Source organism: Dioscorea cayenensis, chromosome 20, assembly GCF_009730915.1.
Source record: "Dioscorea cayenensis subsp. rotundata cultivar TDr96_F1 chromosome 20, TDr96_F1_v2_PseudoChromosome.rev07_lg8_w22 25.fasta, whole genome shotgun sequence".
Lineage (NCBI taxonomy): Eukaryota > Viridiplantae > Streptophyta > Magnoliopsida > Dioscoreales > Dioscoreaceae > Dioscorea > Dioscorea cayenensis.
In genome coordinates, this window is record NC_052490.1 from 6,265,369 (window position 1) to 6,279,066 (window position 13,698).

Here is a 13,698-nt window from a genome sequence, read left to right on the forward strand (position 1 = left end):
CGTGAGTCTTGACCTAAGCCGGAGTACCTAAAATTCTCGATTCTCGAGCACCAGACTCGATTCGAGCATTTATGGAAGCTCAAGTTTGGTCGAGGGCGTGACTACGGGATTTGAGCTTGCTTAGGGAGGTGTAGTTGCCCAATGATAGTGCTGAATGAGGTTGGCGAGTTTGCTCACGGTGGGCGAGTTAGGGCGGTTATTATACATTCGTGAGCTCGCCATTTGTCTTTTGACCTAGGAGGTATTTTTATCTTTCGAGTTTGATCGATCGTATAGGAGATTTGACAGCATCGATGTCATACAGTCGAGATCATTTGGACACCATTATAGTATGAGCATCACGCGAGTTCTCGATCGAGTTGGAATATACAAGGAGAGCTTCACTATAGCGGGGAATCTGACGAGCTACCAGTGATTAGCCCAGTACTTTGACACCGTAGCACGCATCTGAGCATTGTGTGGATAGGGATAATATGAGCTCGAGTGTCAAGGAGACGAGCCTTTCTTGACACGCTTCTGCTACTTGCACAACATTCGAGTAGGTCGGGTGAGCGGCCGTGGTGATAGTACTAGAGTCCTGAGCCGGCAAGAGCCGCTGTATATCTCTATTCGATGGTTCATAGCACATTGATCCATCTAGGACACATCGTGGCAGTACTTGTGACATCGATGGGGAGTATACCATGATCGGGGTGATCTTTCTCGGGGCCCCATACATCACAAGACTCATCGTCGGGATGGGTCTACTGGATGAGATTAGAGGGGCTGAGAAGATGATTATTCCAGCACCCCTTGCCTTAGAGACCATGTGTATGATGGGCATGATCGGGGCGCTATAGAGGCGAGGGTGTATGTGCTAAATATATCCCCAACGAGCCATCAGAGATTGAGGTTGATGCGACTAAAGGGGTCTCTACACGCTCCCGAGCTCCGGCTAGAGCCGGGTGGAGGCCGATGCACCTCTTGCAGCACAGGAGCTGCTCCCCAGTGTTTATCTTCTCTCCATCTCGAGCCTATGATCATTTTGAGAGGCTGCGGAATCTTTGTAAGGGGTGCTCCGGGACTATGATCGTCGAGGTTACGCTGACACGAGTTCGCGCAGCACCACGAGAGATGATGGCGCGTCTTGATATTACTGCGGCGACTACTTGGCGCGACACCACCTCACCATTCATTATGAGACCCATTACCTCACAGGCTCCTCCAGCATCACCATCATCAGATCCACGACACCATTTGACTTGGCACCGCTACCAATAGTATTAGGCGACCAGTATGAGACACCAACACTTGGTGCATCCTTTTTCTTAGTTCTTTATGATTTTTGTATTTCATTTTTCCATATTTTTATTTTTGGGCATTGTATACTCGAGAAAGGATCTTATTTACGAGTTTATCTTATTTTTTTGTCTCGAGGTTGCATTTCATTGCTTTACTTTTTATATACTCAAGTTTTTATTTTTGTTTTTTTTTGAGCTTTACTGAACCCATTGTGTATGCCTATAGAAGGTCTTGTTAGTATGGAAATTGAGGATTAGTCATAGACACGGTCAATGTGTTTTACACTTGGCCATGTGTGCTTCTCAAACCGTTGGAGCTCAACTCCCAAGGATTTAGCTTCATCAAATGCACCACTAGGAGTTCAGAGGAGTATTGTTTCAATTGCCCGCTCCCACATACATTTTGAGTGATATACTTTGTGTTGTGTTTGCATGCGTACATTGAGGGCAATGTAAATCTTAAGTGTGTGTGTGAGGGGTGGGGGGTAAGTTCACATTACACATGTTTTATACATATGCTTTAATCATGCATGCTCACGTAGCTAATGGCAATTCACCTTAGTTGCAATGACTATATTCTTGAGTTTAGGAGAATCTTCATCATAGAATGTTTTCATGATCTAGTTTTTTTACTTGGATTTTTAGGAATTTTTTTAGCCCGATTGACACTTGTTCACTTGTTGCACTACTAGCTCATTAAACTCTTTTTGAAACTCAGGTTCGATGTTTAAGTGACTAATTAGTGCTATTTCTTGTGTTATTTGTCTTTGGAAAAATGAAAAAGAGAAAAAAATACTTGTTTTAGTTGTGCATTTGGGGTGAAAAGAGCTACCACCTATGGAGTATGAAGCTACTCTCATAAGTGGGATACTAGTTATGGCCTAATGAGAGAAAGAGATATCTCATGGGATGAGTGAAAGCTACAATCCCAGTAGAAAAGAGCTACCACCTCAAAAGTGTGAAAGCCACCTTGGTGGCCGCCTAGGAAAAGGAGCTACCATAGAGGATGCGTGAGCTACTTCCTTCTCTTTTTACATTTTGTACATAAAAAAGTCCCTCTCAATTAGAGCTTTGGGAAGTACATGCTTGATCGGGTTCTTGTGTATTAGTAATATGAAGTATTCTTTTCTTACAATGAGCATTACTTTTATCATATTTTAGCGATAATATATGTGTATTTGTAAACTTTCGTGCATGAAGGGTTGTGAAGCCAATTATGAAAGAAAAAGCCAAAGTAGATTGTGATTTTTACTTTGGTTGATGAAGTCATGGAGTGAACAAATGTGAAGACACAAGTTGTAATCAAAGATACATGAATGTGTGCCAACCTCCATGCGCTTAAAAATTACATTGTTCGGAGGGGCACAAAAGCGATCACATTTGCCTATTCTGACTTGTACAATGTTAGCAAGATATTCACCAATATGGCATTTTATTGAAGAAGCGATGCGATCTACGGCATAGACGTGTGCCCATTTATGTTACCTTGATGAAAAGTGTGGATTCGGGAGTATTTTGCCGGAGTACTATTGTCGCAATTTATTGTAGCACTTACTGTTCATAGCCCGCAGAAAATCAGATTTCTAGAAATCCACATGGGCATGTGGAAATTCCATACAAACATGTGGATGCCCGATTCCAACCATTTATAAAGCAACAACTTGTACCGATTTGGGCATCCATCTTTCATCGTTCTCTCCATCTTTTATCCAACTTTTGGGAGGCATGCGGCTAGGGTTTGAGGGGCTTTCGTAAGGGTTTTGTTGTAGTTCTACGGCTTTAACAGTGCATTTCTCTTTGAAGATAGTTATTGGGGAAGCTTTCATCGGCAACGATCCGGCGAGGTGCGCCCTAGGCTTGACAAGAGGACCATTGGAGAGGATGAGGCTATTTCACAAGATCATAGACACAAATACCGAGGCAGTTTTCTTATGGATTACATGTTTTTACTTTCAATTTCATTATTGATTGTATCTTGCTCCATGGAGAGCTAAACCTCCTAGTGGGTACTTGGACTTGTGTTTCCCTAGGATGTTATTATTTTATTGACCATATATTATGTTTTCCTTAATTAATGTCTATAATTGAGTTCCAATCTTGAATGCTTGTTAAATGATTTCTCCCTTAGAGTGATACTAGGGTTGAGAGTCTCATTTTTGATAGCTTTTTGTGGATGAGTGACCTGACATGAGGGTTGAGACATTGGTAGGTTGGAGAGGGTTGAGAGGGTGAGTCGAGAGGTTGTAGAGCATCCCCTTTCCCTTCTGGTGTGATTTATCATACCACCATGCTCCTAGAGTTCTTTGCGGTCACAATAGAGTGAAGTGCTAAGAGAGAAACTCCGGTTGGGCTTAGTTGCGCGAGCAACAGAGTAAAGCGTTGAAGTAATCGTTACTATCAGGGGTGTAATTGGGACTAGTGGTCTTTCGTCTGGACCAACGGGTTAGATCTACATATAGGAATAGGGTTTATCACATGGAATCCATAGAGCTTCTTGCATTTGTATGCAATGTGAGCTATTGAGACTGAGTGATTTCTCCACCGAGGTATTCCGTAGAGTTAGTCACGGTTGACCTTAGGTTTGGGATAGTGTATTTTAGAATTTTCACAACTCATTAAGCATCAGCTAGGAGACATAATAGTTGGTATTGCACTTAAATCAATAACCCTAGGGGGAGCAATGTTCGAGTGCCCCACATTCTATCGATTGCCTTTTCTCTCATTTTATTGTGCCTTTCTTTCTTATTTTCTTTAGTCTTGTTCACATTGATTTTTTCAACACTATTATTGTTTCATATTCACTTAGTTAAGTAGAAATCATTGTGTTTTCATTCACTATTCCCTATGGATACGATAACCCACTCACCTAGGATTTATTACTTTGACAAACTCATGCACTTGCGAGTCACACACAAGGGGCGTTGTCAATGCTGGGTTGACTTGAGTGAGTTTACACATACTACACAATATCTAGTTTGTTGTTCTTTTTGATGGAAGGTTTTAGCTAGAGCATTGATTTCCCTTATTCGGTGTTGGAATTTTTCCGTACTTATAGAAGGTTTCTTTTGCATACTTTTGGTTAACCTAACGCCAAGGACTTATAATTTTCCTTCTTAGATGCTTTAATGTTTTATTTTTGCTTGAGGACAAGCAAAACCTTAAGTGTGGGGGAGTTTGAAAAGTGCTTGTGTATAAGTAATACGAAGTATTTTTTTCATACATTGAGCATAACTTTTATCAGATTTTATCACTTATTCATATGTGTGACAAGGTCCCCTTACGTATATCCAGCAAGTGCACGGGTTTGTCAAAGTAATAATCCCGGATGAGCGGATATCGTATCCACCGGGAATAGGGAATAAAAACACTTAATTCGCTTCTTAGCTATGTGAAAGATGAATAGTGATATATGTGACAATGATTCAATTTTCAAGTAAGAGAACACAAGTAAAGGAGAAAGTAAGGCAATCGATAAAGATAGGGTACCCGGATATTGCTCCTCCTAGGACAATCGTTTCAAGTGCAAAAACCCTCTATTATGCTTCCTAAATAATTCAATAGTGAGTTGTGGAAATCCTTAATTACATAGTCCCAAATCTAAGGTCAACCATGCCTAACTCTATACATGTCCCGGAGGAGAGATTGGATAACCTCTCAACCTCGCACTCGCATAGAATTGCAATGAGCTATAGGGATTCCAAGTAATAAATCTCTTCCTAATTATAGACCTAACCCTTTGGTCCAGGTGGAAGGTTCCTAACCACAATTAAGCCCTAGATACTAAGATCACTTCTACGCTTCACTCCATTGCACCCGCAACTAAGCCGCAGTGGAAGGTCATCCCTTAGACCATTCACTATATTATGGCCGCAAAAAACTCGAGGAATCGAGGTAGAATCTAACACATCGGAGGGGAAAGGGGACGCTCCTGTACCTCTCGACCTACACTCTCAACCCTCTCCAACCTAGCTTTGTCTAACACTCGTGCTGTGTCACTCACTCACAAGGTTACCAACAAGAACTCTCAACCCTAGTGTCACTCTAGGGGAGTATTCAAACAATCAAGCATTCAAGGTTGGAACACACAATAAACATTAATTAATTGAAAGCATAATAAAGAGATTCAATGAAGCGAATCCATCCTAGGGTTCACAAATACCCAAGTACCCACTAGGGGTTTAGCTCTCCATGGAGCTAATTACAATCAAAGAAATAAAATGTAAAAGCAATGAATCCATAGAAAACCCCCTTGATAGTCATGTCGATGGTCTTGTGGAGAGTCCTCTACTCATCGCAAAGGGTCCTTCGTCCGGCCTAGGATACACCTTGCCGGATCGGTGCCGACGAAAGCTCTCCCAATAACCATCTTCCAAAAGATGCGCGATGTCGGAGCCGTAGAACCTCTCCAAAACCCTAGCCAATACCTGTCAAAACAGTAGCGGAAGCCCTATCTCTAGTTGGGAAAAGATCGAGAAAAGAATGGTGAAATCGGGAATGAATCGGCTTTAAATTGGGCAAGAATCGGGGATTCACACGCCCTGTAGACGCCCCTGTGGATTTTTCACACGGGCGTGTGGAATTTCCACACGCCCGTGTGGATTCTCTGTTCTATAGTTTTCTCGGCCGGCTGTGAACAATGCTTCTACAATACTTTGCTACATTGCTCTATGACAATATCCGGCCTGAAATACTTCCCGAATCCATACTTTCATCGAGGTAACGCAAACGGGCACACGTTCACGTCGTGGATCGCTTTGCTTCTTCAATGATGGATAAGTTGATGGAGATCTAGTTCTATGTGCATAAGTCAGAATGCTTGAGTGTGACTGCCGTTGTGCCCTCCAAATGGTTGTGCTAAGTCAAATACGAGGAGATTGGCACACACTCTAGCATCTCACACCCGACCTATAACTTCGCGTTTGAACCTTAGCAAGATATCCCCTAAAAATCGGTGCATTATGATCCCCACATTGGCTTCTTTCCTTTATAATCGGCCTCACAACCCTACATGCATAAAAGTAACATAAAAACACACATATTAGTGTAAAAACCCGAGAAAGGTAATGCTTAACATAAGGAAAGAATGCTTCGCATTCATATTACACAAGCACTTATCAAACTCCCCCACACTTAAGCTTTTGCTTGTCCTCAAGCAAAAATTAAATATTTTGTGCATAGATGAAGGAAATATTGGAAGTACTTGGCCTTAGGTTCACCAAAGTATACAAAAAGAGCATTCTATAAGTAAGGGAAATTTCAACACTACACATGAAAAATTGAAGCTCTAGCTAAAAACTTGAATAAAAAAGGACAACAAACCCGAAATCGTGAAAGTGTGTGGACTCACTCAAGTCAACCCAAAGTATACTTCCCAAAGCTCTAAGTATAAGGGACTTATTGATCTAAAACAAGAAAGCAACACCAATTTCAAAGACGGTAGTAGCTTCACACATTCTCTAAGGTAGCCCTTTCCCAAGCGGCAGCTAAGGTGTCTTTCACACTTTTGAGGTGGTAGCTCTTTCTACCGGAGTGGTAGCTTTCACTCATCCTATGAGATAGCTATTTCTCTCATTAGGGCATAACTAGTATCCGACTTATGAGAGTAGCTTCGTACTTTATAGGTGGTAGCTCTTTCCACCCAAAATGCCCAATAAACAAGAGAACTATTTTTGTTCCTTCTTTTTTCTGAATTTAACACAAGAAACAACTATAACTAGTCCCTTTAACATCGAACATGAGTTTCCAAAAGAGTTTAAAAGAGTGAGTAGTGGAGCGAGATGTAAATCGGGCAAAAAAATTCCTATAAATTCAAATAAAACTAGAGCATGAAAACATTCAATGTTGAAAATTCTTCTAAACTCAAGAATGCAATCAATGCAACTAAGGTGAACCGCCATTGGCTATGTAAGCATGTATATATCAATCAAGAACAATAGAAAAGATGTGTGCACTATGAAACTCCCCCTCTTCCCCCACCCCACACACACACTTAAGTTATACATCATCCCCAATGTACACATGCAAGCTCAGTCATAATGCATATCAATCAAGAATATATGTGGGAGAAGCAATCAAAACAATACTCCCACGACTCCTAGTGTTGCGTTTGATGAAGCTAAATCCTTGGGAGTAGTGTTCCAATGGGTTTGTGAAGCTCACACGACCAAGTCTTGAAAAGCACTTTGGCGTGCCCATGACAAAAGCCTCAATTCCCAAGATGACAAGACCATCTACATGCATACACGAGGAGGTTCAGTGAAGCTTAATAAAAACAAAATAACTCGAGTATATAAAAGATAGAACAACGAATACAACTCGAGATGCAAAATGAAAATAAACTCAGAAGAAGAGTCTTTTCTGAGTGAACAAGTCCAAAATAAAGTGCATAAAAGTGAGGAAATGGAGATAAAATCAAATATCGGTGTCATGCTCTGGGTTCACTGTTGCTACTGGTGATGAGGAAGTACATGGTGGGTCCACCTGTGCTGGTATATGTGATGAGGAAAATGCTGGAGGAGCTGAGGGGGCCTGAGGAAAACTCGTTCACAAGACAAATGATGAGGCGACGTCTCGCTCTAAGATCTGTTGTAGTGTATCGAAACGTGCCATGAACTCTGTGTACTGAGCAACCTGCGCAGCCCTAATCTCAACAATCTCTGTACGAACCTCAGCTAACTCTGTCCGTATCACCCCCACAGCACTCTCGAGCCTCTCAAAGCGATCATGGGCTCTAGATGGTGAAAATATATGTACGGGGGTACATCCTCTGCTACTAGAGGTGCCTCGGTCTCCATCGGTGTTGGCTGATGCTCGGGGCCAGGTTGAGAAGCCTCAGCATCATCTCCCTCATCCTCAGCTATCTCTGGAGCTGGTAGCACCAAAAGATAAACCCCTGTCCGAACCCTGCGGATCATGCCCATCAATCTCATCATCTCTAGGCTCAAGGCAGCGGGTATAATCATCTTACCGACCCCGTGAACTGTGTCAAATAGACCCATACCCAGCACTAATCTCGTAATGTAGGGTACCGAGAAGATTGCTCCCAATCTAGCGTAGTGCCCCTGGGGTCTAATATAGTCATCGATGATGTATCCTAGGTGAATCGGCACAGGCTGCACCATCGAGTATAGGTACAGAATCACTTGCCGGCTAACCACACCCGTGCTATCACCACGGTCATTCACCGACCTGCTCATGAGGGCATGTAGATATCAGTATGCAGGTCGGGAAAGGCACGTGGCCTTGGACACTCTAGGCTCATACTGGCCCTGACCATATAGTGCTCGATAAGCTCTCTGCGGGGTTAAAGCTCCAAGATAATGCATCGATGGCGAGAATATTCCTCGGGTTTACGTGAGCAGCCTCCTCATATAAGCCAAGCAAAGCTGAAAAGCGAATGATGCTCAAACTATGGTGGTGTCCAAGTGCTCTGAGCCCGAATGGCATCGAGTGCATCGAAACTCGCATAAGATCTCTTGAACTCTAACGATGCTAGAACCTCCAATGCAAGCTCTTAGATGGCTGGCTCTCTAATCATCAATAACTGCCTCCAACTACCCTCTTGATCACGAGATCCTCGAGGCTCGATGCGCAAACTCATCTCCCTGATGTAGATCTCTCAATATACTCGTATCAAGGAATCGAGTCTGACCAAACCGCAATCTCGACAAATGCTTAAAATGAGCCTGGTGCTCTAGAATAGTGAAACTCACACTCTCAGGCTCGGACGGTGACTCACGCGGCTGCTTATCAGCTTGCTTCTTCGACTGAGGGGCCATAATCTGCAAAATTTGAAAGGAGATCGATCAAACAAGTTGATTAACTAATGCTACAGAAATCCACATGGTTTTGCGGAATTTCCGCAAGCCCGTGTGGATCCACGGGGCGTGAAAACCGCACGACCGTGCCTCAAAAAATCCAAAAATACAATGTACAATTACTTCTAACTCCATTCTAAACATAAATAATCATTCTAATTGAATAAACGAAGCATTATTAACTAGATTCATCGATGAAAATCATGAATTGACGAAGAGAATCAAGAATAGGGCTTACCGATGAGTTGAGAAGAGAGAATTTAGATTCGGACGGAAAACCTCGTGAAAATCCTACCAAATCGACGCTAAGAGGTCAGAGAATGATGTGTGAGTTCTCTCAGAAGAATGGAGGACGTGAAGAAGAAGAGAAACGGCTATTCCTTAAAAAGGCATCGCGCCTCTTGGTGTTCTGTATATCCGCACGGGTGTGCAGAAATTACCCACGCCCGTGCGCCCGACCCACAGGGGCAGCCGCACACCTCTTTGGCTTCTCTAGACATCCGAGAAAATTCCTAAGTGTTCCGCACGCCCGTGCGGAAATGCCACACGGGTGTGGACATTCACAAGTCCAATTCACAGGGGCAAATGCACGCCCCTGTGCCTTCTAGGGATAGAGAGAGCTCCTCTGCAGAGATTCGCACGGGGGTACAGAAATTATCCACGTCCGTGCGAAGTTCACAAGGTCGTCCACATGGGCGAGTTCACGCCCCTGTGCGCTCTCGGGATAATCTGCCCAACTCTGCAGGAAATCACACGCCCGTGCGGAAATTACCCACAGGCGTGTGATATTCGCATGGTCATTCACAGGGGCCGCCACACGCCCCTTCGCCTTCTCTGGATGAGCTCGCAGTGCAAATCCACGGGCGTGCAGAAATACCACGCGCTCGTGCATTTTCCCTGGATGCCTTAGAAAAACCTGCAGGCTCTGCACAAAATTTCTGAACATGTTTGCACACTCAGAACCTGCCCAATTATGCAAGTTTTACCAGTGAAAAACATGAAATAAAACTCAAACGCCCCATCTTCGCCAAATCCACATGAAAACGCACGATGAATACTCAAAACCTCAAATAAAATCACAGCACAAGCATCTAAAAATCAAGACACTAACACTCAACAATTTATTCATGCAAACACTACATTATTCGACTAAGAAAAACAAGAAACACTTGGGTTGCCTCCCAAGAAGCGCTTGTTTAACGTCACTAATCTTGACGTAAATTGTCTTACCTCACGGGGGCTCATAGATGAATGTTGCCCTCTTACCCATGACTTGGAAGTATGATGAGCACAATCTCTTGAAGGTAGAGGGTGTATTATCGGGCTTGGGGCCACCAAGCAATGGTTCATCCAACATCTTCAGTTCACGTACGTCTCCAACAGCCTTGGAGCATTTCCGGTGGCGTCTCCTAGCCCTCTTCATTTTCCGGAGCACCTTCTTCAAGATCCCCGGCGTTGATGGTACTTCTTCCATCGAACCAAGTATCATTACTTCTTCAACGTCCTCTTCAACGTCCTTTTTCCGGATTGAACATTTCCTGCATGTATTCATCAACAATCTCATCAGTAATGTCTAGAAAGTATAAAGTATCATCGAAATCTAAGAGAATGTTGCATGGCTTCAGCAAGGCGGTATGTGAGCTTGTCATCTCCAACTCTCAAAGTTATCTCTCTGCCGTCCATGTCAATCAATGCCTTGGAAGTCTGCAAGAACAGCCTCCCAAGTATCAAGGGTACATTCGCATCATCATCGATGTCTAGCACCACAAAGTCTACAGGAAATATATACTTGCCCACCTTGATAAGTACATCTTCGATGATACCCCTCGGATGTCTCACCGAGTGGGTCTAGGCTCACCCAAGCCTAACTTTCGAAATAAGGCATAAGACATAACGTTATTGCTTGCCCCTGAGTCCGCCAATGCCATTTCTTCACCCATATTGGCAATGCTACACGGAATGATGAAGCTTCCCGAGTCTTTCTTCTTGTTCAACATGTTTCATTGCAACACCGGCGAGCATGAAGCATCTACAACCACCAAAGCACTCTCCTCGAACTTCCTATTATTGGTCAACAAGTCTTTCAAGAACTTCGCATACTTAGGCATTTGGGCCAATGCCTTAACAAAAGAAATATTAATGTGGAGTTTCTTGAACAAACTCAGGAAGTTCTTGTACTGTTCATCCCCTTGGTCATTTTTCAATCTAGAGGGATAAGGGATTCTTGGCTTGAAAGGTGGGGGTACCACCTCCTTCTCTTTGCTTGTTCCCTCTTCTACCTCTATAACCTCGGGTGCGTGTTCTTTTGGCATCTCACTCGGAAGCCTACCTTCAACCTCACGACCACTTCTCAAAGTGATCATCTTCACTTGCTCTCTAGGGTTGGTCTCTGTATTGCTTGGCAAGCTTCCATGTGGCCTTCAGAAAGTGACTTCGCAATTTGCCCCACCTGATTTTCAAGGTTATGTAAAGAGATGGTGTGGTTGCGAAGTGTGGCCTCAACTGATTCAAACCTTGCATTTGCAGATTGCACGAATCTAGTCAAGGCCTTCTCCAAATTATTCATTCGGGTTTCCAAACCTGAAACTCTGTTGTCAACATGCGGGGCTTATTGTTGTGGTTGGAAACCCGGTGGCCCCATGGCCTTTGGTGGACCCTGATTGCTCCATGAGAAATTGGGATGATTCTTCCAACCTGGATTATAGGTATTGCTATATGGGTTTCCTTGAGGTCTCATGCCATTACCTACAAAATCAACGTTCTCCACCGAAGATACATCACCAATAGAGATCGAGCAATCGGAGGGAGCATGTCCTCCACCACACCTGTTGCAATTTGTCACAGCCGCTACTCTGTTTGAAGTTAGAAGATCTAACTTCTTACTCAAATTTTCCACTTGAGCTGGCAATGAAGTTACTGCATCTATCTCATGGAGACCGGCCACCATTTTCTTCTCCCTAGCATTCCATTGGTAGCTGTTTAACCCCATTTCTTTAATTAACTGACGAGCCTCATCAGGGGTCTTGCTACCTAAGGTACCTTCTGCTGTCACATCTAAGAGTTTCCTTGTACTCAGGTTTAAACCGTTGTAAAAGGTCTGAACAATCATCTACTCTGGAAATCCGTGTTGTGGGCACTTTCTCAGGAGCTCCTTGAACCTTTCCCATGTCTCAAATAGAGACACCAATTCCAACTGAATAAAGGATGAGATCTCATTTCTAAGCTTTGCAGATTTTCTGGGAGGGAAATAACGGGCAAGAAAAGCGTCTACCATCAAGTCCCATGTGGTAATTGATGCTCTAGGTAATGAGTGTAGCCACTGCTTCGCTCTCCCTTTTAGGGAAAATGGGAAGGCTCGCAACTTGATGGCATCATCCGTCACCCCGTTTATCTTCAGCATATCACACACCTCAAGAAAACTCTCTATATGACTGTTTGGATCCTCATCGGCCAAACCATTGAACTATGCAGATTGCTGTAACATGTGGATGAATGCCGGCTTCAACTTGAAGTTCTGAGCTGTAATCGGGGGACGCATAATACTCGATTATGTCCCGAACAGTGAAGGTCTGGCATATTCGGATAATGTTCGTTATTGTTTATTCTGTTCTGCCATGTTTTCAGATTCTTCCACTTCCAAATCAGCTAGATTAGGCTGTTCTTGCAAAGGCTCTTTCCCTTTTCTTCTAAGTGTATGTTCAAGCTCGGGATCTCCTTCAATCAATATTGAGGGGTTCCCTCGGGTCATAACCTGGAGCTGCACCCAAAAAGAAAGAAAAAGAAATCAGAACGATGATAGAATAAGAAGATATGAAATAGAATGTATAGTAAAATAACTAAGAAAACAAAGTGCAAAGTATCTCTAAACGCCTACTCCCCGGCAATGGCGCCAAAAACTTGACAAGGTCCCATTGCGTATATCCCGTAAGTGCACGTGTTTGTCGAAGTAATAACCCCGGATGAGCGGGTATCGTATCCATAGGGAGTAGAGAATAAAAACACTTAATTCGCTTCTTAGCTATGTGAAATATGAATAGTGATATACATGACAATGATTCAATTCTCAAAAGTAAAAACAACAAGTAAGAGAGCACAAGTAAAGGAGAAGGTAAGGCAATCGATAAAGATGGGGTACCCGAATATTGCTCTTCCTAGGACAATCGTTTCAAGTGCAAGAACCCTCTATTATGCTTCCTAATTAATGCAATAGTGAGTCGTGGAAATCCTTAATTACATAGTCCCAAATCTAAGGTCAACCATGCCTAACTCTATACATGTTCCGGATGAGAGATTGGATAACCTCTCAACCTCACACTCGCATAGAATTGCAATGAGCTCTAGAGATTCCAAGTGATAAATCTCTTCCTAATTATAGACCTAACCCTTTGGTCCGGGTGGAAGGTCCCTAACCACAATTAAGCCCTAGATAATAAGATCACTTCTACGCTTCACTCCATTACACCCGCAACTAAGCCCCAGTGGAAGGTCATCCCTTGGACCATTCACTCTATTATGGTTGTAAAAAACTCGAGGAACGGAGGTAGAATCTAACACATTGGAGGAATAAGGGGACGCTCCTGTACCTCTCGACTCACCCTCTC

At 43.3% G+C, this 13,698-nt stretch overlaps 1 non-coding gene across 1 annotated transcript; it reads left to right on the plus strand.

Moving 5' to 3' along the window:
* Positions 1-12,216: 12,216 nt before the first annotated feature.
* Positions 12,217-12,323, plus strand: LOC120252001. Its single transcript, XR_005533556.1, has one exon. It is a non-coding gene; the product is annotated as a small nucleolar RNA R71 (small nucleolar RNA).
* The last annotated feature ends 1,375 nt before the right edge of the window (positions 12,324-13,698 follow it).